The sequence below is a fragment of the Armigeres subalbatus genome, chromosome 2, assembly GCF_024139115.2.
Source record: "Armigeres subalbatus isolate Guangzhou_Male chromosome 2, GZ_Asu_2, whole genome shotgun sequence".
Lineage (NCBI taxonomy): Eukaryota > Metazoa > Arthropoda > Insecta > Diptera > Culicidae > Armigeres > Armigeres subalbatus.
This window is the reverse complement of record NC_085140.1, coordinates 44,730,089-44,742,978: the sequence shown is the minus strand read 5'-3', so window position 1 is coordinate 44,742,978 and position 12,890 is coordinate 44,730,089. Positions and strand designations below refer to the sequence as shown.

Here is a 12,890-nt window from a genome sequence, read left to right as displayed (position 1 = left end):
GGGGTACGATTTTTTATTAGTTCCATTTATCGGCTAAATAGGGACGAATCATTTTGTTCCGGAATAAAAAGTCATTAAACATTTTGGTCAGATACTCCAGCCGCTCCTACAAATTAGGTACTCAATATAAATTTTCACTCCACTGCAACACGGACCGATCGCGTTGCCCACAACACTAGAAGAGTCGCACTTATCCCGAAGTCTTACTGTGGCTCGCGTCCATCCCATCATTTGGTCTCGTTTATTTTTTGCAATTGCAATCCACATTATTTGACGACATCCTTCCGTTCACATTCCTTAAAACATGTACATCTATCAGCAATAGAAAATTAGAAAATCTAAGATATAGGAACAAACTTACATTTAATAATTTTTCCCATTACGGAACTGGTATCGCCTGCCTAACAAACTTACATTTAATAATTTTTCTCATTACGGAACTGGTATCGCCTGCCTTGGTGCATACAGGGTCCCGCGGAATGCACTTTGTTGGTTGAATTTTGCTCCGTCATTCAGTCCAAAACTGTCACATCACCGTCTGTTCGGAAATCAATTTATTCTGATAAAGTTGGTACAAGCAACGTCACTACACTATCGGCCATCGGGCACATATTTTCGTTGACTTTAACTCTATCCGCCAGCCTGGGATGGTTGCTTGTCAGTTTTTTCCAAATGTGTTTTGATCACTACTGGTATTAACATAGAAACGAAAGAAAAACTTGCCGCTCTGAACGTACTAGTACTATTATTTAAATAAGTTAGAATTGAAAGTTTTTGTTATATGCTAACTAATTTTCGAAACCAAAATGAACTGATTTGAGAAGTATTTTTGTTTGTTTTGATTTCGCTCTGACAGATTCTTTCTGCAGATTTTCCCATTAGAAATCTAGTTGGAAGGAAAAAAATAGAGAAATGTCAAAAAAATATTCGCGTGCACGCTGCGTTCCTGTGGGGAATTGCGATGACTTTGCGGTAGCTCTCGCCGCAAATGAGACGCGTGTCGAAGCCGCGTTAACGCAAGTGCGTGTGCATGATTCTATTTGATGTTGGGTACTTCCTACCGCAATTGCGTGGACGCTGCGTGCACGCAAGTTCAAAACCGCTACGTGGACATCGGCCCTTAGAGATACTATTCGTCGATTTTTTTTAACAAGCTTCCTAGTTGATTGATTGTTGAACGGTTCTGAACTAAAGCCTGTCTACGTGAAATTTCGGACACCCATCTTCCAACGCGTTTTTCAAACATTTTTACCAACCACTGAGACGATCCATTTACATAACAGCTCAATCTCTTTGTTTTACTGCTGCTTTCAGCATGTCTTAGCTCTCGTCCAAATTGATGAAATGGCGACAAATCAATTGAACATCATCTAACTGTCCGAAATTTAACGTGGAAATTAGAAAAGCTAAGATATAGTAACAAACTTACATTTAATAATTTTTCCCATTACGGAACTGGTATCGCCTGCCTAACAAACTTACATTTAATAATTTTTCACATTACGGAACTGGTATCGCCTGCCTTGGTGATTCAGTTTCGACTGCTTTCACGAGATAGTTTTCAAACATTTGGGCGTTACATTTTCATCAGAAAGTAATGTGATATATTAGGTTTTTAATTAGAGTTGGTTACTAGTCAGCAATTTAAATTCATCAGGATAGATCGCAATATATTATTTTTTTCTATATCATAAGTACATCAACATAATTTTATAAGGAATGACTCTCCCGATTGATGATATCTTAAAGCATTTAACTATATCTTTGTACACAAATACACGCTCACATCCACACAATAAATTTTTGGATTTGTGCAAAGCTTCTTAGTTGTCGACCAAGTGTGACTAAGTAGGACGGGAGGGCTGTATAGAAGTCGCAGAATTTATAACTAAGAAATAAAATTATATTTTCTCTCGCTGGCTTATTGATTGTCTTCAAGTATCTTCAAATAAGTAGATAAGTCTTCAAATATTTTGAAAAGTCTTCAAAATGTCTTCACGAAATAAATGTCTTCACAGAGATTCAAATGTCTTTAAATTGAAGACATGTCTTCAAATCTGGCATCTCTGGCCAATAGAGGCCCGTAGCGTAAAATTTGCAACCTCTTTGGTAACCAAAGTTTGATATTTAACTTACTTTAAGTGTAAAAATGTATCTTTTACCAATTTCGGTACAGGAAACTCTCCCCAACTCGATGTTCTGTAACTCGATATTTTCCCTTCCGGGATGAAGTTCAAAGTCCCTTGAATCTAGCATGCTACGTACCCTTCGTAAATCTACACCTCCCTTACTCGATATTCTAAGGGCCAATTTCTTCGAATCTATGACAATTGGTCGAAAGACAAAAGGCCGAAAAGACAAAACGTTAGAAGGTCCAAAAGGACACAAGGTCGAAAGGGACAAAAGGTCGAAAAGGACAACACGTCGAAAAAGGCAAAAGGTCTATCAAGAACAAGTTGATAACAAGTTGGGTGTATTCCAAAAGAATTTATGAAATGCATTTAACTTCAAGCAGAAATGACGCACTCATCTAATCAATTAAAGTTGAAGAATGAGCAATTTTCAAAGAAGGAGTTATTACTATAAAACAATATTATGAATATCTAGATAGTTCTGAAAGAGATATAAAAGATAAAAGATAAAGTTTTTAAATTTTCAGAACTTATTTTGCTTGATGGGAACATGACTCAAACGCTACTAATAAGGAAACTGCAAACAATTCAAAACGACTCCGACACAAAACCACTCAAACTAAATAATCTAAAATATTGAAGGGGACTTTAAAAAAATTGGATCAGGTCTCAACAGTGACCATTTGGGCAACGTGGCTTTGAACCTCTGTTATTGCTTAGAGATTAATAGAAACAAACTCGATTACCATGGGGAACATGAAAAGGCCTCGTAGTAGACTTTTAGTCTACAGACTGCCAACAACCACAAAAAAAAGCTTTATAGCTTAATAGTGGAGGTGGTTGTCGAATATAACTGCCTCGGAGTATTGTTTATCGGCTATGCAGTCTGATGATCAGCTAAAGCGCAATATTAATTCTGATCCGATGTTTCAGTACTTTTATCGGTCCCTTTTCAATAGATTAAAATTGATTCAGAGTTTCAATGTCATAAGTGTCCTTAGTTTAGTATACATTGCTAGAAATAAAAAAAATCACTATAAATTTTCAATATTGGGTTTGTGATTTTTTCCCTGACCTCAATCAAAATTCCCTGACTTTCCCTGACATTCCAGGTCCAAAATGAAATTCCCTGACTTTCCCTGACTTTCCAGGTTTTTCCAGGTAGTCGACACCCTGATAAAAGATACGATATTTAATTTAATAAATTTTCATCTAAAACTAAATCCACGCCAAATCCTCGTGAAGTCTAATTCGCGAAAATCACGAAATCCGCGTAGTCGTAACAACCCTGTGCTTGATGAGCACTAAGCTGCGAGTCGAGAATGTCCTAGTGGAGAATGTAGTGTCAATAAAAAGAAGAAGCAGAAGAAGAAGACTATCTCCTAGTTCAGAGGAATTTGTAGACATTAAGATCATTAGAAGTAAGTCCTTAAAGTGAATTATAATTAATAATAAAAATTCCTTTATATACAAGGTTCGACAAATAGATCGAGATGAGCAAAATTTTGTCAAAATTCCAATAAGCATAACTTTGTTTAAAACTTGTATATTCAAGATACATTTTGAGGACCGGAGAGCTGAAAGACTCGCTAACCAATTTAAAACACGCTCCGGATGTTCTGCAAAAGTTACATCGGTTCAGGATGTATGGCCGATGTAACTTTCGACCCTTTTTACGGAATTGATCATATCTCTGCGTTTTCCTGACGAATTCTGTATATGCTGCCAGCATTGGTCGATACATTAGTTTTTAGTTTCTGGGAAAACCATAAAACATGATGAAAATAAACGCCACATAATATTGAAACAGTAGAAAAAACTGCCTTTTTAACATACCCTCGGAAAACCCGAAACATCTCCGGTGCCGGTGGACCGATGCGTGATTAAGTATAAGGACATGGTTCCGGATTATTGTATGCAAAATTATACCAATCTGAATATCGAAAATTTTGCCTATCTCAAACTGTTTGTCTAAGGGACCGTTTAATAATTACGCAAGCATTTTTCTTGGTTTTTCGGAAACCCCTTCCTCCTTGTAAGATTTTTTCCATACAAATTAGGTTTGTTTATATGAAGAGTTAAAAAATTACAGACCCCCTCCCCCATATGTGCTTACATAATTAGTGAACGACCCCTAAATTCCGTGTATGTATCTCAGGAATTTTTAACTACAGCTATCATTACTATGGAGAAGTAAATTTTTGCTGAATTCAACCACACTTCATGCAACAATTCATATAAGTACTGCGCTTTTTAAGTTTAAAGTGATTCTAATATGGTGCATTAGTTTACAACATTGCTCTACAGTACACCCCCGAACATAATTATAACGCCAACGCTAATATTCATGGCCATGTCTGAGAAGCAAAATCTCGAATCCCAGCTATAAGATTGAGTACATATTGTGCTTTTCAGCTCAAAATGACCTGAATTTTTATTCCATTGATGTTATTTGTAGGCATGTTGAAAGTACGTTAAAAGGATTTATACAAATGGAGTGGCGTTGTTTTTCTTAACTGGTCATTTTGAGATTTCCATTAGGTGATTTATGTATAGAAAGAATTATTAGACTGAGACGAGGATTGGTGCACACAATATTAGTTTTTTTATCGGCTGTAAACAAAAATTTAAAACATGATCTCCTTCTATAAAATGTCGATACTAGAATGAGTCAATAATATTTTTTATCTACTGGGCAAACAAATCCCCATCATCATTCTTGTTAAAACTCATGGATCGATATTTTTACTCATACTTTTACATCGACATGACCCTTCTGATTGATAAACTTGACCCTTTTATGTAGCTCCAATCATCCAGAGCGATTAAAAAATATGTGAAATGTGTGAAAAGAAATTTAGATATTTTTTATTGCTTACCGTTCAAAACTAAATGGATGGTCACGCCGTACTTAATCCGCTCGAATCATTCGTGGATGGCGATGATTAATCCCAAACTGCGACAAACTCCAACAGGCACCGAAGGAAAACACAAGATCAGAATCTTCCACTCACTCTTGGTTGCACTAACAGGTAGCAAAGCTCGTTGTTTGTTTTTTTTCCACGGACTTGCACTGCTTTTATTTTGTCGTCGTTTCGGGAACAACGGACCACTGATTGAATGCACCGCAACGCAAGAAGAAAGAACGACGGGATTTAGGACGCCGGAGCTTTGAGAGATTAAGCACTCGTCGTCGTCGTCGTCTGTTTGCACCACCAGCCAGCACCCACTGAAGCACCGAGGAAAAAAATAAGCACTCAGCAAAAGCAGACACAGGATGTAGTGAAAAATGCCGAAAAAGCACTCGAAACCAACAAAATATCGCGAAGCAACACTGCTAACCGAATACCGGGACAATGGAGCGCAGTTTGACGCAAATTTAGCAAAGAAAAATGCACTTTTTCGGGGAAAATTCCGCGAAAAACAATGACCACTAGCCGACCGAAAGCGTTCACTGGCAGAAAGACGAAGACCGAACAGAGAAGCAGCCGGACTGGGATTTTCCTCTTCGTTTTTTGGTGTTTGTGCGAATGACGGGAAATTGACGGATTAGAATGACACTTGAATTCAGGGTCGGTCGTGCCGAAGGGTATTCATTCACAGTACGCAATAATCGATGAAGTTCATTTTAGTATTTACCCAGCAAACAATCAGTTCGACGTTAGAAACTAATTAGGGGATGTTAGTTATGTTGCGGTGCAAATACATAACCATTTTTATGATTTTATGCTGTTGCAATAGTATTCGTACGTGTCTATTTTCGATTTTGACGGTTTGCTTTTGTATCAGCCGCAATGCTGGGTTGTTGAAAAAAGCGGAGATGAAAAAATCTCGAAGCTCCCGAACAGGTCCTGAAACGAAACGTCTGGTCCGCGGTCAGGATGCGCTTCTTCCGATGACTCGTGCCGTACCGGGTAAGTTTTGTTTTTATTTTCATAAAAAAAAATAATTGCCAAGAACTTTATCATTTACAGAGGCCGTATGGATTCCGGCATCAATGTGGTTGCGGCACTTGGAAAAATCATCGGAAAAATCTATTGACGGCGGATGCGATAAATTTGCCAACGATTTTGAATGCGGATTCGAATAAACCGTACGCCGCTGATCGATCTGCCGCTGGAGTTTTTTGAGCAAGTGCTGTGCGTCTGGATGCCTGGATGCCAAGCCGTGTGGATGCCTGCCTCCAGAATGAATGTGCTGCAGCGAGAAAAACCGCACCAGTTTGAAAGCCCTTGAACAAAAGATACCAGCAATTAGTCAGGTAAGTTCTGTGTTGATGTCCATGTGGTTGTTTGACTTCATAAAGATTTTGCCTTTTACAGACAATGTTTACATGGATGCCGGCATAATTATCGGATGAGTCAACCCGTGTCCGTGCTACACAAGCATTTTAAAATCATGGACTTTAATTCATCGCTAGGAATATGTGGATGCAGGATGATATCTATTGTAAAAAAAGGGATGAGCTCATTTGAATCCGAACGGAAAACATGATCAAAACGATTTAGTATAGGGATTCTAGGTTTTCCGAGTTAGAAAACATTTGATCAAACTCTAGTTTGAAACAACAGTACATACATATCGAACTATTTAATTTTTCGTTGGAATTCCTGGAGGAACTTCCTGATGGAACTTCCGAAGGAATTCCTAGAGAACCTCCGGAGTAATTTCTGGAAGAAAATTTGGAGGAATTTCTAGAAAACATTCGGAGGAGCTTTAATTTAATTTTAATTTAATTTTAATTTAATTTTAATTTAATTTTAATTTAATTTTAATTTAATTTTAATTTAATTTTAATTTAATTTTAATTTAATTTTAATTTAATTTTAATTTAATTTTAATTTAATTTTAATTTAATTTTAATTTAATTTTAATTTAATTTTTAATTTAATTTTAATTTAATTTTAATTTAATTTTAATTTAATTTTAATTTAATTTTAATTTAATTTTAATTTAATTTTAATTTAATTTTAATTTAATTTTAATTTAATTTTAATTTAATTTTAATTTAATTTTAATTTAATTTTAATTTAATTTTAATTTAATTTTAATTTAATTTTAATTTAATTTTAATTTAATTTTAATTTAATTTTAATTTAATTTTAATTTAATTTTAATTTAATTTTAATTTAATTTTAATTTAATTTTAATTTAATTTTAATTTAATTTTAATTTAATTTTAATTTAATTTTAATTTAATTTTAATTTTATTTTTATTTAATTTTTAATTTAATTTTAATTTAATTTTAATTTAATTTTAATTTAATTTTAATTTAATTTTAATTTAATTTTAATTTAATTTTAATTTAATTTTAATTTAATTTTAATTTAATTTTAATTTAATTTTAATTTAATTTTAATTTAATTTTAATTTAAATCATTAATTTAATTTTAATTTAATTTTAATTTAATTTTAATTTAATTTTAATTTAATTTTAATTTAATTTTAATTTAATTTTAATTTAATTTTAATTTAATTTTAATTTAATTTTAATTTATTTTTTAATTTAATTTTAATTTAATTTTAATTTAATTTTAATTTAATTTTAATTTAATTTTAATTTAATTTTAATTTAATTTTAATTTAATTTTAATTTAATTTAAATTTAATTTAAATTTAATTTTAATTTAATTTAAATTTAATTTTAATTTAATTTTAATTTAATTTTAATTTAATTTTAATTTAATTTTAATTTAATTTTAATTTAATTTTAATTTAATTTTAATTTAATTTTAATTTAATTTTAATTTAATTTTAATTTAATTTTAATTTAATTTTAATTTTAATTTTAATTTAATTTTAATTTAATTTTAATTTAATTTTAATTTAATTTTAATTTAATTTTAATTTAATTTTAATTTAATTTTAATTTAATTTTAATTTAATTTTAATTTAATTTTAATTTAATTTTAATTTAATTTTAATTTAATTTTAATTTAATTTTAATTTAATTTTAATTTAATTTTAATTTAATTTTTAATTTAATTTTAATTTAATTTTAATTTAATTTTAATTTAATTTTAATTTAATTTTAATTTAATTTTAATTTAATTTTAATTTAATTTTAATTTAATTTTAATTTAATTTTAATTTAATTTTAATTTAATTTTAATTTAATTTTAATTTAATTTTAATTTAATTTTAATTTAATTTTAATTTAATTTTAATTTAATTTTAATTTAATTTTAATTTAATTTTAATTTAATTTTAATTTAATTTTAATTTAATTTAATTTTAATTTTAATTTTAATTTTAATTTAATTTAATTTAATTTTAATTTAATTTTAATTTTATTTTAATTTAATTTTTAATTTAATTTTAATTTAATTTTAATTTAATTTTAATTTAATTTTAATTTAATTTTAATTTAATTTTAATTTAATTTTAATTTAATTTTTAATTTAATTTTAATTTAATTTAATTTTAATTTAATTTTAATTTAATTTTAATTTAATTTTAATTTAATTTTAATTTAATTTTAATTTAATTTTAATTTAATTTTAATTTAATTTTAATTTAATTTTAATTTAATTTTAATTTAATTTTAATTTAATTTTAATTTAATTTTAATTTAATTTTAATTTAATTTTAATTTAATTTTAATTTAATTTTAATTTAATTTTTAATTTAATTTTAATTTAATTTTAATTTAATTTTAATTTCAATTTTAATTTAATTTTAATTTAATTTTAATTTAATTTTAATTTAATTTTAATTTAATTTTAATTTAATTTTAATTTAATTTTAATTTAATTTTAATTTAATTTTTAATTTAATTTTAATTTAATTTTAATTTAATTTTAATTTAATTTTAATTTAATTTTAATTTAATTTTAATTTAATTTTAATTTAATTTTAATTTAATTTTAATTTAATTTTAATTTTAATTTTAATTTAATTTTAATTTAATTTTAATTTAATTTTAATTTAATTTTAATTTAATTTTAATTTAATTTTAATTTAATTTTAATTTAATTTTAATTTAATTTTAATTTAATTTTAATTTAATTTTAATTTAATTTTAATTTAATTTTAATTTAATTTTATTTTAATTTTTAATTTTATTCTAATTTAAATTGTGATTTTAATTTTAATTTAATTTTAATTTAATTTTAATTTAATTTTAATTTAATTTTAATTTAATTTTAATTTAATTTTAATTTAATTTTAATTTAATTTTAATTTAATTTTAATTTAATTTTAATTTAATTTTAATTTAATTTTAATTTAATTTTAATTTAATTTTAATTTAATTTTAATTTAATTTTAATTTAATTTTAATTTAATTTTAATTTAATTTTAATTTAATTTTAATTTAATTTTAATTTAATTTTAATTTAATTTTAATTTAATTTTAATTTAATTTTAATTTAATTTTAATTTAATTTTAATTTAATTTTAATTTAATTTTAATTTAATTTTAATTTAATTTTAATTTAATTTTAATTTAATTTTAATTTAATTTTAATTTAATTTTAATTTAATTTTAATTTAATTTTAATTTAATTTTAATTTAATTTTAATTTAATTTTAATTTAATTTTAATTTAATTTTAATTTAATTTTAATTTAATTTTAATTTAATTTTAATTTAATTTTAATTTAATTTTTAATTTAATTTTAATTTAATTTTAATTTAATTTTAATTTAATTTTAATTTAATTTTAATTTAATTTTAATTTAATTTTAATTTAATTTTAATTTAATTTTAATTTAATTTTAATTTAATTTTAATTTAATTTTAATTTAATTTTAATTTAATTTTAATTTAATTTTAATTTAATTTTAATTTAATTTTAATTTAATTTTAATTTAATTTTAATTTAATTTTAATTTAATTTTAATTTAATTTTTAATTTAATTTTAATTTAATTTTAATTTAATTTTAATTTAATTTTAATTTAATTTTAATTTAATTTTAATTTAATTTTAATTTAATTTTAATTTAATTTTAATTTAATTTTAATTTAATTTTAATTTAATTTTAATTTAATTTTAATTTAATTTTAATTTAATTTTAATTTAATTTTAATTTAATTTTAATTTAATTTTAATTTAATTTTAATTTAATTTTAATTTAATTTTAATTTAATTTTAATTTTAATTTTAATTTAATTTTAATTTAATTTTAATTTAATTTTAATTTAATTTTAATTTACCTTTAATTTAAGTTTAATTTAGTTTTAATTTAATTTAATTTTAATTTCAATTTTAATTTAATTTTGATATAATTTTAATTTAATTTAAATTTAATTTTAATGTAATTTTAATTTAATTTTAATTTAATTTTAATTAAATTTTAATTTAATTTTAATTTAATTTTAGTTTAAGTTTGATTTAATTTTAATTTAATTTTAATTTAATTTTAATTTAATTTTAATTTAATTTTAATTTAATTTTAATTTAATTTTAATTTAATTTTAATTTAATTTTAATTTAATTTTAATTTAATTTTAATTTAATTTTAATTTAATTTTAATTTAATTTTAATTTAATTTTAATTTCAAAATGATTTTCCCAAAAGAACTCCTGGCGAAATTCTTATAGGCTCTTATAGAACTCCTGATTGAATTCCCAGAAAAGTTCCTGGAGTTCTAATGCAACTCCTTGAGGAATTCCCAGAGGAATGCCAAGAGGAACTACTGGAGGAATTTTAAGCAGAACTTCTGCAAGAATTATCAGGGGAGCTCATGAAGGATTTTTTATATGGACACCTGGAGGATTTTCCAGAAAAACTTTTGGAGAAATTCCTAGAGAAACTCCTGAAAAAAGTCCCAGAGGAACTCCTGGATGTATTCTCAAAAAAGTTGTTCGAGGAAATTGTAATGCAACTCCTAGAGGTATTCCCAGAAGAATGGAAAGAATATTCAAGGGTATCTCTGGAGAAATTATCAGGAACTTCGAGAGATGTTATCGGACGAACTTTTGTAGGAATTTTCTGGGCAACTTCTGGTGGAATTTGGGAACCCCTAGATAAATTTTCAGAGAAACTTTTGAAGGAATGGCCAGATTAACCCTTGGAGGATTTTCAAACAATTTTCTGAAGAAATTTTTGGGCCATTGAAACTTTCGGAGAATTACTAATAAGAACTCCATTACGTTAATTTTGATTTTTTCATTTAGTACATAAATTCTATTTATGCTTAATGTCTATTGCAATGCATATTCCTATTCCTAAATTTTAACCGAAAGCAAAAGGCCGCATCGGATGGATGGCCGTAGTGTGTGCTATCTGAAAATTGCAAAGCATTTTCGTGTATCGGACGGATCGACATTTCCGTAGCCTTTGTTCCTGCTCTCATACCCTTGGATATTGTCAGATGACGAAGACTGTTCCGAGCCGAAAGGCGGCAGTGCAAACCTGAAAAGGACAAGACGATTGTTAAGTTCTCGGAAGGATTCGCATCGACAAAAATGCCGCAATGTAATGGACAGCCATCGCAGACTGCAAATGACTTACTTACCTTTGCTAGGATCACAAATTGTATCTTCTGCAAACTCGTCGATGCTGCTTTGCTTGATGTCCTTGAAATGGCATTCGATCCATTTCAGCACCATCGTCAAAAACCTCGTCAGCTAAGAAGCCAAAACTTGAGGACATTGGTTCCGATGACTAAGAAGATAATGCCAGAAGAATCAAATCTAAAGTGCCGTTGGTTTTCGACTTTGAGCAGCCGGTCTCGACTCTAATCCGGATTAACGTCTATGCCTGTTTGGTATGCGGAAAGTACCTCCAGGGACGCGGAACAAATACACACGGCTATACGCATTCCGTATTCGAGTCTCATCATGTCTTCCTGAACTTCCTGAAGTGGCCAGACGACGAAGACTGTTCAGAGCTGAAAGGTGACATTGCGGCAGTGCAAACCTGAAAAGGGCAAGATGTTTTTTTAGTTCTCGGACGAAATTCTCGGCTCTGGATCGTCTACAATTTCAATGCCAACAAATTTAATTTAATATAACTTACCTTTGTCTGATTCGATGTACAATAGCAAATACATATATGTTAAATATGAAATAATTATGAAAGGGGAAAAAGTCTCCGAAGGCCCCGAAGATGTTTATTTATATTTCATTTACATCCAACTGTCATTGGAGGCAGTTATGTACTTTATGTACTTATCTGCCTCTGATGACAACTGGATGTAAATAAATCAGCATGAAAATCCCGAAAATCCCTCTTGAAACAACCCTAACCGCTGCCTAACCGGCCAAAGAAAAACATACATAACGTTCATCTAACGTAAGAGTAACATGTTAGATGAAATTATGCACGAATCATAAACATACCTAACAAAAGTGTGTCATTCTAGCGTAACTTTAGCCTCACTTTACCCTAACTGTTAGTGAGAATGTTAGTGTAACTATCTAACAGGATAGATGCACATTATGCTCATGTTAGAGTAACCTTCCTTGCTGGGTAAGGCGAAGGCGTCCAAAAGTTACGTCACAAAAAAAAAGATGTTAAGGCCACCTTACATCTCGGGAAAATTTTCCGCCGGATTTCCCGTGCATTTTAAATGGGTCCGGGATTTTGATTTTCCGGGTCCAAATTCCGAAAACATCGCATATGTATAAACATACATGGGGATAAAATCCGCGGCTCAAATTTCCGAGGTGTGAGGCTACCTTTAAGGCTACCTTACACCTCGGGAAAATTTTCCGGCGGATTTTGGTCCTCGTGCATTTTAAATGGGGCCGGGATTTTGATATTCCGTATCCAAATCCCGAAAACATCGCATATGCAAAAATGCATAA

At 27.3% G+C, this 12,890-nt stretch overlaps 1 protein-coding gene and 2 long non-coding RNA genes across 5 annotated transcripts in view; 1 reads left to right on the top strand and 2 right to left on the bottom strand.

Moving 5' to 3' along the window:
- Positions 1-5,639, bottom strand: part of LOC134218500 (tyrosine-protein phosphatase non-receptor type 4) — a 34,984-nt gene extending 29,345 nt beyond the window's left edge. Inside the window, exon 1 of one of the 3 annotated variants that reach the window (XM_062697594.1) lies at positions 5,012-5,639. The gene's annotated coding sequence lies outside the window, so the exon portion shown is untranslated. The remainder of the gene's footprint in view (positions 1-5,011) is intronic. The other 2 variants (XM_062697595.1, XM_062697596.1) reach the window with 2 other exon arrangements.
- Positions 5,640-5,940: 301 nt separating this feature from the next.
- On the top strand, positions 5,941-6,778 carry LOC134214336 (uncharacterized). The gene is made up of 3 exons (XR_009979740.1): positions 5,941-6,046; positions 6,107-6,393; positions 6,455-6,778. It is a non-coding gene; the product is annotated as an uncharacterized LOC134214336 (long non-coding RNA).
- Positions 6,779-11,232: 4,454 nt separating this feature from the next.
- Positions 11,233-12,258, bottom strand: LOC134214335 (uncharacterized). The gene is made up of 3 exons (XR_009979739.1): positions 12,100-12,258; positions 11,597-12,000; positions 11,233-11,493 (listed from the first exon to the last, which is right to left on the bottom strand). It is a non-coding gene; the product is annotated as an uncharacterized LOC134214335 (long non-coding RNA).
- Positions 12,259-12,890: the final 632 nt, after the last annotated feature.